The following is a 13,255-nucleotide window of genomic DNA, read 5'->3' as shown; positions in this document are numbered from 1 at the left end:
CATTTTCCTTATTTTTAGAGCAACAGAATATCGGGGATGCCATCACTTTCGCGATGTTCGCAGAGAACCGTAACCGAATCGTCAATATGTCCGTCTGCCATTTTATCCATCCGTCTGAGGAGAAATGGTTCTGCAAAACCCTGACTGCTGTGATCAGCTTTTACGCGCGTTTTTACGCTTTTTTAGTTGTGTAACTCTCTAGCCGCCGTTTTCCTTCTGAATCATAGGATCAGCATCACAGGACGGGAGCTGTTTACGCTCCTCCACTATATTGCAGTTCCATTTGCTCGTCCATGAAGAATTGTTTGAAGATTACTAGGGTTTAGCTTCGGGTATTGTCCCCAACGCCTTGTGCCGTTCGCTCGCGTTTGTCCAAGTTCCAGGTTAAACCTACGAGATACGAAGGGCGTTTGGAAAGGTGCTGAGTTGAGTCGCTCTCAGGGCTCGCTGTTATAAAGGATTTCTTTTGACTCCAAATCCGCCGAATCTGCAGTCGTATGTCTGCTGTTCAGCACCATTGGGAGCCTGGTTTCTCAATTAGCTCTTCTCCGGTCTGGCGAGGCGTTTTCCTGGCTGTGGCCGCTTTTTCGGGTGCGCTGACTCATTTACACTGTGACCTAATTCTGTACAGGCTCTTCAAATTTCCCGAATAAACCTAAGGCAAGCTCTATGTCGCGCTTTGGAACGGCATTGTGAGCAAGTCAGACAGACATATCAAAGTGCACTGAAAACTGGAGGCGTATAATCCCGGTAAATTTGTGATGTCACCTGGTGTTTCTGAGCTAGGCCCCACTAATCAATCGTCCTCTGGGTATCAGGATGCGTCCAGACATGAAAAGTACATGCGCAGAGAGTGACGCGTCCCCAAGGCCACAAGCACCTCTCCAGACATCAGGTGCGGCGGTTGAGCTTACCAAGCACGGCTTGGCAGCATGCGACCAACGGAGTGATGAAGTTGATTGCGACAGGAACGTCGCCATTGGCTGGACAAGACGAACAAGCGAACGGACACAATTGGTCATTTGGCCATTCCACGTATTTACGCAGAAACTCCGTGTGTTTGTGCTGACAGTACAGCCGTGTCCCGGTTACTACCTTTTCCTTACCGGGTAGTCTGGCCGGCCCAGTTCTGGCGTACCCAATAGACGGCCACCCACGATACAGCACCAAGTGATCATCATCCGTTGGTGTGGCATGGAACATGCGACAGTCAGACGGTCCTTTGAACATCACCTGGGACGCTAACAACGAAACTTAGGGGAATCAGTAGTCCTATGCGGTGGATCAGGCCGTCGCTGCTCAGAATACACCACTGTTTCACAGTAGTACCGAGGAGGTGGATCAATAATGCAGTGAGATATTCGAAAACTTATGAATAAGGGGTTATACGTCAATTGACGCGCACATTACCTTTGTTGCAATTCGACATGAACTCTCACTGTTATCTATGCTGTTATCTATCTATTACACAAGCCCTCAATGTCATGCGGTCATCTGGAGCCCCACATTTCACTTCCACGACTACACAATGTGAGCCTTAATCATCAGGGGATTTTATCCAAAACCAAGCAGCTAGGTCGGTCGTCAGGGCATTGGAAACGCTACTGAACTTTCGGGGCAGAGTGAATTACGAGCATTGGGTAGAGAGATGGAGAGGTAGAGATAAAAAAACAGACTGAAATACCCGCAGATACTCTAGTCAGACTGCTCTGCTGGAAATCAAGTTGTGTAGTGCAACAGTCTCGAACGGTATTCAAATTTCGGGAACTTGATTATGTTAACCCGCGGACGTGATTTTTATTACTGAAACCTAGCAAAGTTAACTTCGAGATATTGAACCATAACGGAAGGTGGTCTGGACCACCCTCACGAAACACTCATTCTTCCAGTTTTCCGGGTACGAATGGCTGTTTAACTACCATAATGCGACTATATCGCACTACACATCAATACTATACTAAGGTTCGGTTACTCAGCATACAATTCGACTGGACACGTTTTTTCTGCCATGAATGTTATCAAAATACAGATTACCTCTGAGAGTGTGGTCCCTTCCAAAGGCATTTGACCACTGATCCGATGTGGTTTCTGGTAAGGGGGCATCAGTTTCGAAGCTTTTCTTCCTACGAGGGGACAGTTGTGACATAAAGATGTGTATTAAGAAACACCGGAAACAATCTTTTCGGAACCCTGGAATTGAATCGAATTTTAGCACATCCAGAGCAGTGTGCATCTGCTGAACGGGTGTGCCCACCGCATACTCATTCAGTAGTGTGACGTATTTGGCGATGTCAGACATAGTAGCCCCCTGAAATCTCAGGTGCAAGCGCGTGTATTTTGGTATATTGTTCCTCAATGGCAATTTTACAGGCTTTCAGGACCTGCTCAGAGGACAGTGCTTTCAGTCATCGCTACAGATTGCGGTAGTTTAATTGTGATGTGAAGATAACACAACGTTTTATGGTTCACGATCAACTCAGGAACAGACTTAGCTGTAATTTGACTGGTTAGATCGGTACCGAAATATAAGAAAACGCGGTGCAAGAGTTATTTATCCCTGTTTCCGTTTAAAGAGGAATCTGCCAGAACTTTTCGGGTGATCTTATTCGTTACCATGATGAGTAGTAGCAGTTGATACTAGTGTTGTTTTGACAGCAGTTGCAATGCGGACATCCGACCAATATTTTTTCTATGCTGCTTCTGAGAAACCTGTTATTTTGACTTTATGTCGCTCCGATCCTGCAGCACAGAGTTTCGTTAGCACTAAAGCGATATTGTATGCTGCATTTTAAACACGCACATTCTCTGGCTCGGCGCGAAAACTTCATAAAACTATGACTTATTCGATGTCACCCGGGCCTAACATAGGAATATGCGCACTGTGTTCAACTTTCTCCTACAGTCCAAACACAAGACTTGATAAATTCGTTCAGATAGTTCTCCTCTATTTGGAGATTTTAAAGTCACGGTATAACGTGGTTGGATAAGATGTTCAAATCCGATGTTCCTGTCATCGGATTTGCGAACTACTACAATTCCCACACCTCATCCTCAGTTGTCGAAATTGCGAACTTGCCGTACAATGGTTATAGCTGCCCCATTTTCGCTCGACGCTGATTTGGGGAGGTGGGGTAGATAGCTAAGCAGCGGAGGTGGCAGCTGATATAATTCATGAGTAAATACAGAGGGTTAGTCAGTCGCGTACAACATCAACTGAAGGTGAGTACTATTGGCCGTTCGAAGCCAAATTATTGCGGTTGAAACGAATGAGCCGCAGAGAACAATGGCGTAAGAAAAAGCACCTGTTGAATGCAGTTTCGGTCCGACAACATACGGAAAGCCAGGTGTCCACATGGAACAAGTGAAATTGATATCCAACATGAGGTACGCCGCTGTTGATTCCCCCTGTGAATCAACGGTAAACAGCGGTAACGAATAAAGTGACTTACGCCCGTTTATTATAACGCCGTTTTGTTTCGTTGCTATTCGTTTTTCCCCTTTTTCGCTCCAACTTAAGGTCTACTTATTCTTCGGTAACTGATGTCACTATTTGTTGCTCGTCCGTCATTGACTACAAGATCATCTCTGTTGTACCTTTTTCTGAGCGTCCACTCTGACGGAAAAACGAACCGACTGGGTACCGAACCCAGAACTTCCCGAACGGTGGGCGAAAGCGCTGTCCACTGCACCAAAGTGACACCTAGAAGGGTCTGTTTTTTTTTTGTCTTTTATATACCGCACCTGCCAGATAGCCTTTGGTGAGACCAAACCGCGCAGTCTGATTTGTTATGTGACACGAGCCTCCGCCTCGCGCCTCTATCTCCATACGGCCAACTCATGCTGACAGACTGTCCGTTTATGTACGTTTGTACATACTTTGGGGCTTACTTGCTGTTGTTTCTGGAAGTCCCCGCTGCTACACTGACTATTTTCTGCTCCTGCCGATTGCGCCATTATTGACTGTACTTTTGCTTAATTCACAATGCTTACTAACCTGTTGTCTATAGAACCAGTTCCTGTCAGTTCTCAATATACCATCTGCTGCCCCACGTCTGTCTGCTCCTATTGACTACTGGCTACGAACTGCGTATAATCTAATAGTCGCAATCGTCCTGTGAGATCCTTAACCGTCCGGATCTTACAAAGTTAATCAACAATTACCGCAGTTAATTAACAGTATCGCAGTTAATCAACAGTCGCTGAGTTAATCAACATTGCACAGTTAATCAACAATGCAAACTCAACCGACGTTTCGCCATGTCTGACGAACATTCCGCCGACCTTCCTCCACTCGATTACTTCCCCCCGTCGCCCAAGCGAGAGCTCCCTATAGATCTGAGAGACAGAGCTGCATGGCTGGAAATTGAGATGGCCAAAGTCCGTCGCGAAATGGATAACCTTCAGTGTTCTGCTACCGCTACAGACAGAAGACCCCAAGACTCTGTTAGACCTCCATCTTATCCAGTTGACCAGGATGGGGCCATCACCCCCAACTACCATATGACGCCTCCAAAGAATTCACAGACGACGTCCATATCGTATCAACATCTTCCGGAACTGCTCAACCTCTGTATGGGTATGCCTCAGAGAAGGGTACCAAAGTTCGACGGTAACCCTCTGAATTACTGGAAGTTTCTGAGGGGTTTCACCAGTGGAGTCGCCCAATACGTTACGGATCCCGCAAATCGCCTAGCCTTCTTGATCGATGCATATGAAGGTGAAGCACGAGAAGCAATCGATCACTGCACAATACTTGAGTCTGTCTGCTCATATTGTCTACTGGCTACGAACTACATCTAATCTGTTAACACAATCGTCCTGTGAGATCCTTAGCCGCCGGATCTTACGGTCGCAATTGGTGACATGTCTGAATTTTCCACCAACATTAAACACAGCTGAAATGCAGAATATTTGTTGAAGGGTACTTGGTTGCTAACTGGTGAATACCGTTCACGTATTCATCCCGACTCGTAAACTCGAAGACGAATAGATTCAATTTGATTGTGTTGTACGTTGACAAGAACTTGTAAAACAGTGGTCTGAATTGTTTCCATGATCTAGCAAGGTCATTCGAGCAAAGGTGACATGTTTGACCCCTCTTCTACTAGCCCAGAAGAGCGATCAGAATCAAATAAAACTGCGAGTGAACTTCAATCTGGTTAAAACCGATGGAACCACGGAGTTCGAGAGGTCATGTGAGGTTGCTAAATGATTGTCCAGCCATATGGAACTTCATCAATATCAGTGACGGCAACACCATATGATAACACTGATACTTCACCGTCGTACAACCATGTCAGTTCATTTGAGTAAAACTATATTACGGGAAAAAATGGGACAAGGATGGTGACCTAAGGCTATCCTACCGAGATACACACCTCCAACACATTCGGACAGTCTGGACGGAAGCTGATAGTCTGGGCGCTACTGACGCTATATAGTTCACTGTCCCCAGCCAAGCACAGAGACTTATGTGGACCCAATCCTAAAGGATGAAAAGCACTCAAACTTTTCGTAGCATTATTCTCTTCTGCCATATCGAATTCTATCCACCTCCAAGTTTCAGCCATCTGGAACTAGGCACGAAAATCAACGCTTTTCTCGCCATGCAGTAACTCAGTATACGTAGCGCATGACCGAGCCATCTTCGTTTGTAGTGCTTCATGGTTCTTTGAGTACTTCACGAAGGACCCGTTTTCTAATCACTTCGTTCCGATTTCGCTCGTCCTAGCCTATTTTACCTATAGTTCTGATATATCAGTGGTCAAAGACCTGAATATATCCCAAATCGTCCGCCCGTAGTGGCTAAGTCTCACAGACCACACTTTAGTTTGATATGTGTCATTTAGGACCCAACTTGAAACTTCATGATTCTGTACGTGAAGTCCAAGCTTATGAATGTGGATTATAACCACGGTTGCTGTGGCACGAAGCTTCCTTCTGAACTTTGGCATCTGGAATTACGACTCATCAACTGGTCTAAAGAAAAGATAACCATTTGTCTATGGTCGACAGGAGAGGATAAAACGGATCTGTTTAGGCAGTGTAATCGTCCAGCCTTCGAAAAGACGACCTGTGCTCGGACATGTGCTTTGACACTCGCCGTTCGGCAGATGGAGCTGCCTCCACAAGAACAGACAAATTCATATACACACCGAAGTGGTCTGACGGGACAGTTTATCTTTAGTACCCAATGGCGAGCCATTCGAAATAACCGAACACTACATCGATTGAACGGATGTGTCGTGAACCGAGTACAGACCAAAATAAGGCAAACGCTGCTTGGTCAGAAAATGGACCAATCTGAATCGAGCACCCTTAGCTCGGCGCTCCTCTCCGCATCACGAAAAAAAGTTTGGAAATCAGTCAGATTTATCGCTTGGCAACGTTTCACTTTTGACAGAAAGGATTTGTCAGGTAAAATGACTAGATTACGAATTTGGTGTAGATTTCAGGAGGGAAAACCAAGCAGCTAAATCAAGCCGAATCGGCGTCAGATGTCGGCTGAGGGGTTTGTTTGGTAGAGTGGGTCAGAAAGTGATATGGCTTAACCTTTTGGAAAATTCTGTGGTACCTCCATGAACATGGTTGTAGTCATTCTCCTTTGTTTTCAGGAGATGCCCTCTCAGGCTACTGCCTATCTGATATGTCACATCGTGCAAAACGAAAAGACAGGGGCTGGGATAGGAGTTGTGATCCAATACATTTAGCTCTTGGTTGATTATTGCTGTTGGAAATCATGCTCACATGTGAAACACGAAGTGGCATGGCGAATGTCTTTTGTAGTCATATCAGCTCTTCAGTACTCACATCGTGTTTGTAAGGAAGACCAATGGTTAGGTTTGATCTCTCACGTAGTTTACGTTGGTAGTCTCACTTTGTGGTTTTTCGCCGGAAATCCCACTGCAAAGCCATTTTGTGGAGACATTCCTTAGATGATCCGATTCCTCAATCAAAGTGCTCGCTGAGCAAAACTCCACTGATCTGCTATCATACAGTCAATGAGCGAGACTCTGCTTGGGTCTAGGGAGAAGCAACCCGCGAATTTGTGTGCTGATCCGCTCATGTCAGTTTGCGATACCTGGTTTCACCCTGGTCAAGAAAGAGCAGTTGATCTTAGCGAATATACACTCATTTGCAAACTAATTTGGTTTTGTATATATTTCTATTGTAATGTACTACTCATAAGGTTGCTGAAAATCCATCCACAGCCCACCACCGGTTTCGACCTTCTTCGGGCCCATCAGGTAGGCGCAGTCCCCGGGTTTCCGACAACCTTATGTTTTACTTGAAACCAAATTGCACGAAATTAGCGAATATATACTCATTTGCAAACTAATTTGGGTTTTTCGAGAGATTCACCTGGAACCCAGCCTGAGAACATCACAAACAAGAGATTCAGCTGGGTTCTAGGTGAGTCTCTCGAAAAAACCAAATTAGTTTGCAAATGAGTGTATATTCTCTAATTTCGTGCATTTTGGTTTCAAGTAAAACATAAGGTTGACGGAAACCCGGGGACTGAGCCTACCTTATGAGCCCCAAAATGGGCGAAACCGGTCGTGGGCTGTCGATGGACTTTCAGCAACCTTATGAGTAGTAAATTACAAAGCAGTTGATCTTCCTGTTCTATTTCATGTGTAAAGAATGCGTCTGGATTTGCCTCGTTAAAAGCGTACAGACTAGAGAGAGGTGGTGGAAGCATCACATACTGTAGAATTATCATCAGGATATCTGTCATAATAGTCGAGGCACGCTATTATAGTGTTCAGTATTGAATTTTAAATCTGCAAGCATCGAGTCAAATGGAAGTCTGTGGGTGCCCTGTCCATCGATCTGTGAAATCGTCCGTTGAACGGGAATTGGACATTCATTGTGCAACGTAAGACCGGTTCGTTCAGTCTACTCAGCACTGTATATATCTTGTAATTTTCAGCTGCGTCACATTTCCTAAGATGTCTAAGATAGGGACTTACGTAAAAACTGTCTGAAGGTAACATTGCGCATGTTCAAAATATCCACATCTTTCTCACTGTCATTAAGATGAAATGTCATGTGCACGGTAATGGTAAGGGTAGCTCGGGATGGTTGTCACCCATTGCACAACCTAATCTTTGTGCACCTAAACATTTTGTCCCGCATTGCCGGACGGTCACTGATCAGTCCCACCAATCCAATCCGATCAAAACAGAAAAACAGGTGGCCTAACTTGTGTGCTTTAGTGGAGGACCAATCAGCTGATGAATTTGACTTTGATCCAACAAGGGAAAAGGAATAATGTATTCTGAATGCGTTGTACAAGAGTTCTGTGAAAATGAATCGTCAGATTAACGTATTAATCTGATAGGTGACAAGCATCAGTATTAGAGGTGAACGAAACATTTTCGGTGTATTGATGATAAGAAGCGGAAGCAGACCGATGATGTTAGGTAGTTTCGACTGTGGACCCTTCCTAAAGTCATTTCCCTCTTGCTGGCTGAACTATTCGTGAAGCGATCTTTTTAACGAGCGAGGATTTTGAACATCTAGCAGTGAGTTTGCCAATAAAGAGGACACAACAAACAAGTGACAGGTAAAATAGAAATATTTTGTGGAATGTTCTATCTATCACACAAAGTCACTCAACGTCTACTGCCCATCAACCTTTGGATGGGCTTCCCTTCCTAACGACAAAAATTGAGTGGATTTGGTCAGTGTTTCAAACGCGGCTCTCTTCCTTGTACCTCATTCACATTACCATCATGAGATCGCTTCACATTTACCAGAGCACATGTCATGGTTAGCTTCCAGAATCTTCTATCCTTCACACTTATCGCTTGAGGGATATTATCTAGACATTCTTGTTGATTTTGAGTATCAGTTATCAGTAATGCACCGGTGAGAACTCACGGTTCGAGTCCTACGAAATATTGTTTAAATGTCAGTCCCTCGCTGTTTTTGAATGGTTGTCCAAGCCACCTTTTTATATGTGCCACAAATATGTTTGTCATGCTTGGTCGGCCAATGCACATTGGAGCTGAATGGAAATTAGGTTAGGAAGATCCGTGCATAGGTCAAAAATACCAAAAGAAATAGCAGATTCCGTAAATTAACCCTATTGGCCGGCCAGAGGTTTTAGTGCCTCATTCCGGCGGCAGAATAACCTCACTTAACCAGCCGAAAGGTTGTTACTGAGTGGAGACCAGTATAGTAGGAGGTGTTTTGCGTCTTATCTGAAATTATGAAAATAACGCACTCTTTCTTATCGGTCGTAAGATATGACCACTGGTATGAACCAACAAGGTCTCTGAGCAGACACTACGTGTTCATAAAAGATCTTGTTGATAGTTTCTTCACTTGGTATTCTACTGCCTTAGCCTGAAGAAATCTTCGTGTCAGAGAAACTTTGCCGTGCACTCAGGACACAGACCGTTGACCAGACTTTTCGAGATGTTGATATCTGGACCGGTTCCAAGCTTGGTCCTACTGATAACAGATTTCTCTATTTCATGCTAATCACTTGCGATAAGAGCAATCGGGTGAAAAAACGGGTGTGACAGTTCAACCGCATCCTATGCGTTAGTGTCTGGATCAGCTCGTCAAATAACTTGTCGGGAAGGGGTCAGATCGAAACAACACCACCTGTTCGTGCTAGGCTAAATGAGGCCGCGATAGATCGATGGACTGTTGCGAGTGAGTTGAAGGATTCAGTCAATCAACGATTTGGACAGCTTCAGGCGTTCAGGTTGGAACAAGTCACTGTACTATTGAACACCGTTTGAAGCTCAAAGTCCACAATTGACTTGCCTGTGATAAGTGTCCCACCAGTAAAGTTCATCAAATAGGCTTTCTTTTGTGATGATGACAGCGTAGCGGGAGTATGGGAGTACGCTAAGTTTATACATCAGACTTGTTACTTTATTTACCTGAAGGCTGTTTTTTGTTCGTTTTCTCAGGCCGATTGTAACTGATGCTCACAGCCTCAGCTTGAACGTGACCAGCGGATCTCGTTTACATGCATAAAGATATAGATTCTTACGAAAAAGCAATTCGCTTTCTTCTGTAAGCAATCGGTTTTGTTTGATCAGACAGTTGGAGGGTGGTGAATATAAGTGAATCAGATGAAATTCACTACAGTTGAGCAGTTGTGATTTCCACTACAAGGGATTACCCCGCCCATTAACAACCGTCTGGCGGTCGCTTAGAGGGCTCCTATCCTAGGCTCTCACCCAGGACCCGCTCAGAGCTCTGTGACTTCTTTGGACGTATGCCAGAAAACCATCCCAAACACCATAGATTGTAAAGATTATCAAAACTTTGCGTCGACATGGACGTGGAGGACTCATACAATAAGATGATTAAAGTAGAGTGACAGAAATTTGAAACGACTCACACAGGAGGATAGCTTGGTGTTTGAAAAACTGAAAGAACACTACTAAACTTAACATCAACTTCGGCATTTATATCCCCCAGAGCAGACGAAAGGAGCTATGGAAGACTGCGACTATCTGGTAAATAAATAAGTGAACAGAACGCATATTTTATTCAGTGCCTTCACTAAATACCTACCTTGCCCGTTGCGTCCACCATACCGTCCCGCCACCTCAATAGTGGTTAGGCCGCTATGATTCCGCCGCATCCACAAGATCCGAGCACCTAAATCAGTTTTCCGACCATCCACACCGTACCTCCCACTCCACACGGGCCTGTTCACCTACTCCCTGAGTGTGACGCACGCATCGTTGCCAGGTTGGTAACTGAGGTCGCTCCTTCCTCGGGTTTGCGGGCTTGACAGGCAAGTGCAGATCCTGAACTCAGCCCTCTCACACCTTGGGCACGACTGCACACCGGTACAAGTGAGTCAGACGGTTGCGAGCGTACAGTGAGTCCGATTTCTAAACATCCGCATGGAATTCAGCAAGCGGGATGCTGACGTGGTGTGTGCGTACACAGGCAAGCGAGAAATGGAAAAACCCGAGTTCGCAAGCCGAACGATCGATAGCCGCGATCCTTATCCGGCGCACGCAGTTTTCTCCAAAACTGCTGTATGCCGAATGGAAAGCTTTGCGCTAAATACTGCGTTTTGTTGTATGTATAGTCAAACCAGAAACGCTATGATTTATCTTATTCTGTTGGAATTCGTTTTAGTTTCGTATTTCTTCATATTCCATTCAATTTTACGGTTGCACTGCTATCACTCAAGGGGCTACTTGGCCGCAAAGTGCTCTGAGGTGAAAAACCTTTTCACTACAAAAGGTCGCATTTTGTTACGTACGTGCTCGAGCGAAAAACCACCCTAATATATGTTCATATTTTCGCAGCTCACCAAATTTCATTGTCCACTGAAGCAATCAGGCTGACGGAAAAAGTCCGGTGGAATACTTTCCTAGCATCGCTGGGACCCCAGATGCTCAGATGGGGTTCAAAAGTTTGGACTGGTAATCTAAACCCACTTGCATGTCTGTTTTAGTCCATCAGTTCGAAAATTCGGTTCCATTATGCGAATACTGAGCGCCATGACTCAGCCAGTTTTGACTACTGATCGGTTGGTTGTGACATTGGCGGCTGTCCAGTCTTCACCGTCCACGTCATTTGAGAATGCGTTAAACAAATAGGTGATGGATAATCCAGTGGTATTTGTGCGGGCAGCAGCTAAAAAAGCACCAACGATGTTATTCACTGCGAGTGGGTGCATCCCAGGAAGCAAACGAAAGTAGAGAAATCAATGTCTGTTTTAGTCCATCAGTTCGAAAATTCGGTTCCATTATGCGAATACTGAGCGCCATGACTCAGCCAGTTTTGACTACTGATCGGTTGGTTGTGACATTGGCGGCTGTCCAGTCTTCACCGTCCACGTCATTTGAGAATGCGTTAAACAAATAGGTGATGGATAATCCAGTGGTATTTGTGCGGGCAGCAGCTAAAAAAGCACCAACGATGTTATTCACTGCGAGTGGGTGCATCCCAGGAAGCAAACGAAAGTAGAGAAATCAGAAGAAGCTAGTAAACTGAGCGCATTTGCTAATGACAAACAGAAGGCGGAACACCAGTTATCCATATACGGAAACCATGAATAAGTCACCTCTCACCACCTTGAACATAATGACAAGGTTTTTGTAGGACCGACTTCATGTAAACCAGTGGTTAGCAGAAGGGAAGTTAGGCCCGTAAAGTGCTTTGATAAAGCATGAAACGCCGTCGTCTGAAGTGCGGCAGTTTGTATCCGAAAAATTTGGCATGGTCCTTACCACTCAGGACATCTATAACCACCGGCGAAAGTGTCGACCTGGCCTGTTGAACAAGTGACGACTAGTTGGATTTTATTAGGGCTGTGAAACGGGTAAAACGAACATCCTCATGGAACTGCGCATTACTCCGTTAGAAACAGAGTAATTTGAAGGAAGTATGGTGCCAGTCAGATAGATCCCTACGCATTATATTCAAATCATTGGACATCCTCAGGCCAAAATCGGGCATCGGAGGAACTGGCTGCCCAACACATTTTGAGTGGTAACAGAGAACTACCATTCCCAATTTGAGTTTTCTCGGTAGGATCATTTTAACCATCTAGCCTACCGAGAGCGGAAAAAAGAAACCACAGCTGGAGCTGCACACCATAAAAACCAGAGTCGCTTGCTCAGGTCTATTACTACCCAACCCTCACCCCGTACATCATTTTAAAAAACCGCTCATCAAGCAGAATTTTGCGCGTAATTCGAGGTTTCTGCCTACATGTGAAGTAATTGAGTTAAATCGACGTTAGTCGAATCCAATCTCTGATTAATAGTTTGGTGGAGGCTGGCCCCATTCAGGCACGATAACAGTGCTGCATCAACGGCAATCGCTCTGAGGTGTGTGAACCAACCGAGGTTCGAGGAGCAGTGGTCAGGTGTGAGAATATTCATGGGTAGGATTTCGCTGCATTGATCGAACCCCAAACAATGACTGGCAAGATGTATGTTAAGTGCACTGAAAACCCATGCACGGTATTTGCGATCCGAAGAACTTCAAGGCGCGATGAAGGACAGAACGGCGAACGAAGCTAGACGTTAGTCGATAAAGAATCATGTACGTGGAAATAAGACAATTCAGGGAATAAGTCATGTGAGACTGAGAGTGAGCACCGGACCCACTTCTTTCTTGTTTCATTTCGTATACACCGCGTTAGTAGCAGTAGTACTCATTTACTGATAAAAATGTGTGAACAGGATACTCGACAAATTTCCGCAACATCGCTCGTTCATAATATTACTCAACTGAATGTGTTGCACATGGAACA

Source organism: Opisthorchis viverrini (genome assembly GCF_000715545.1).
Source record: "Opisthorchis viverrini unplaced genomic scaffold opera_v5_122, whole genome shotgun sequence".
Classification (NCBI taxonomy): domain Eukaryota; kingdom Metazoa; phylum Platyhelminthes; class Trematoda; order Opisthorchiida; family Opisthorchiidae; genus Opisthorchis; species Opisthorchis viverrini.
The sequence above is the reverse complement of the archived record's forward strand: the minus strand, read 5'-3'. Positions refer to the sequence as shown.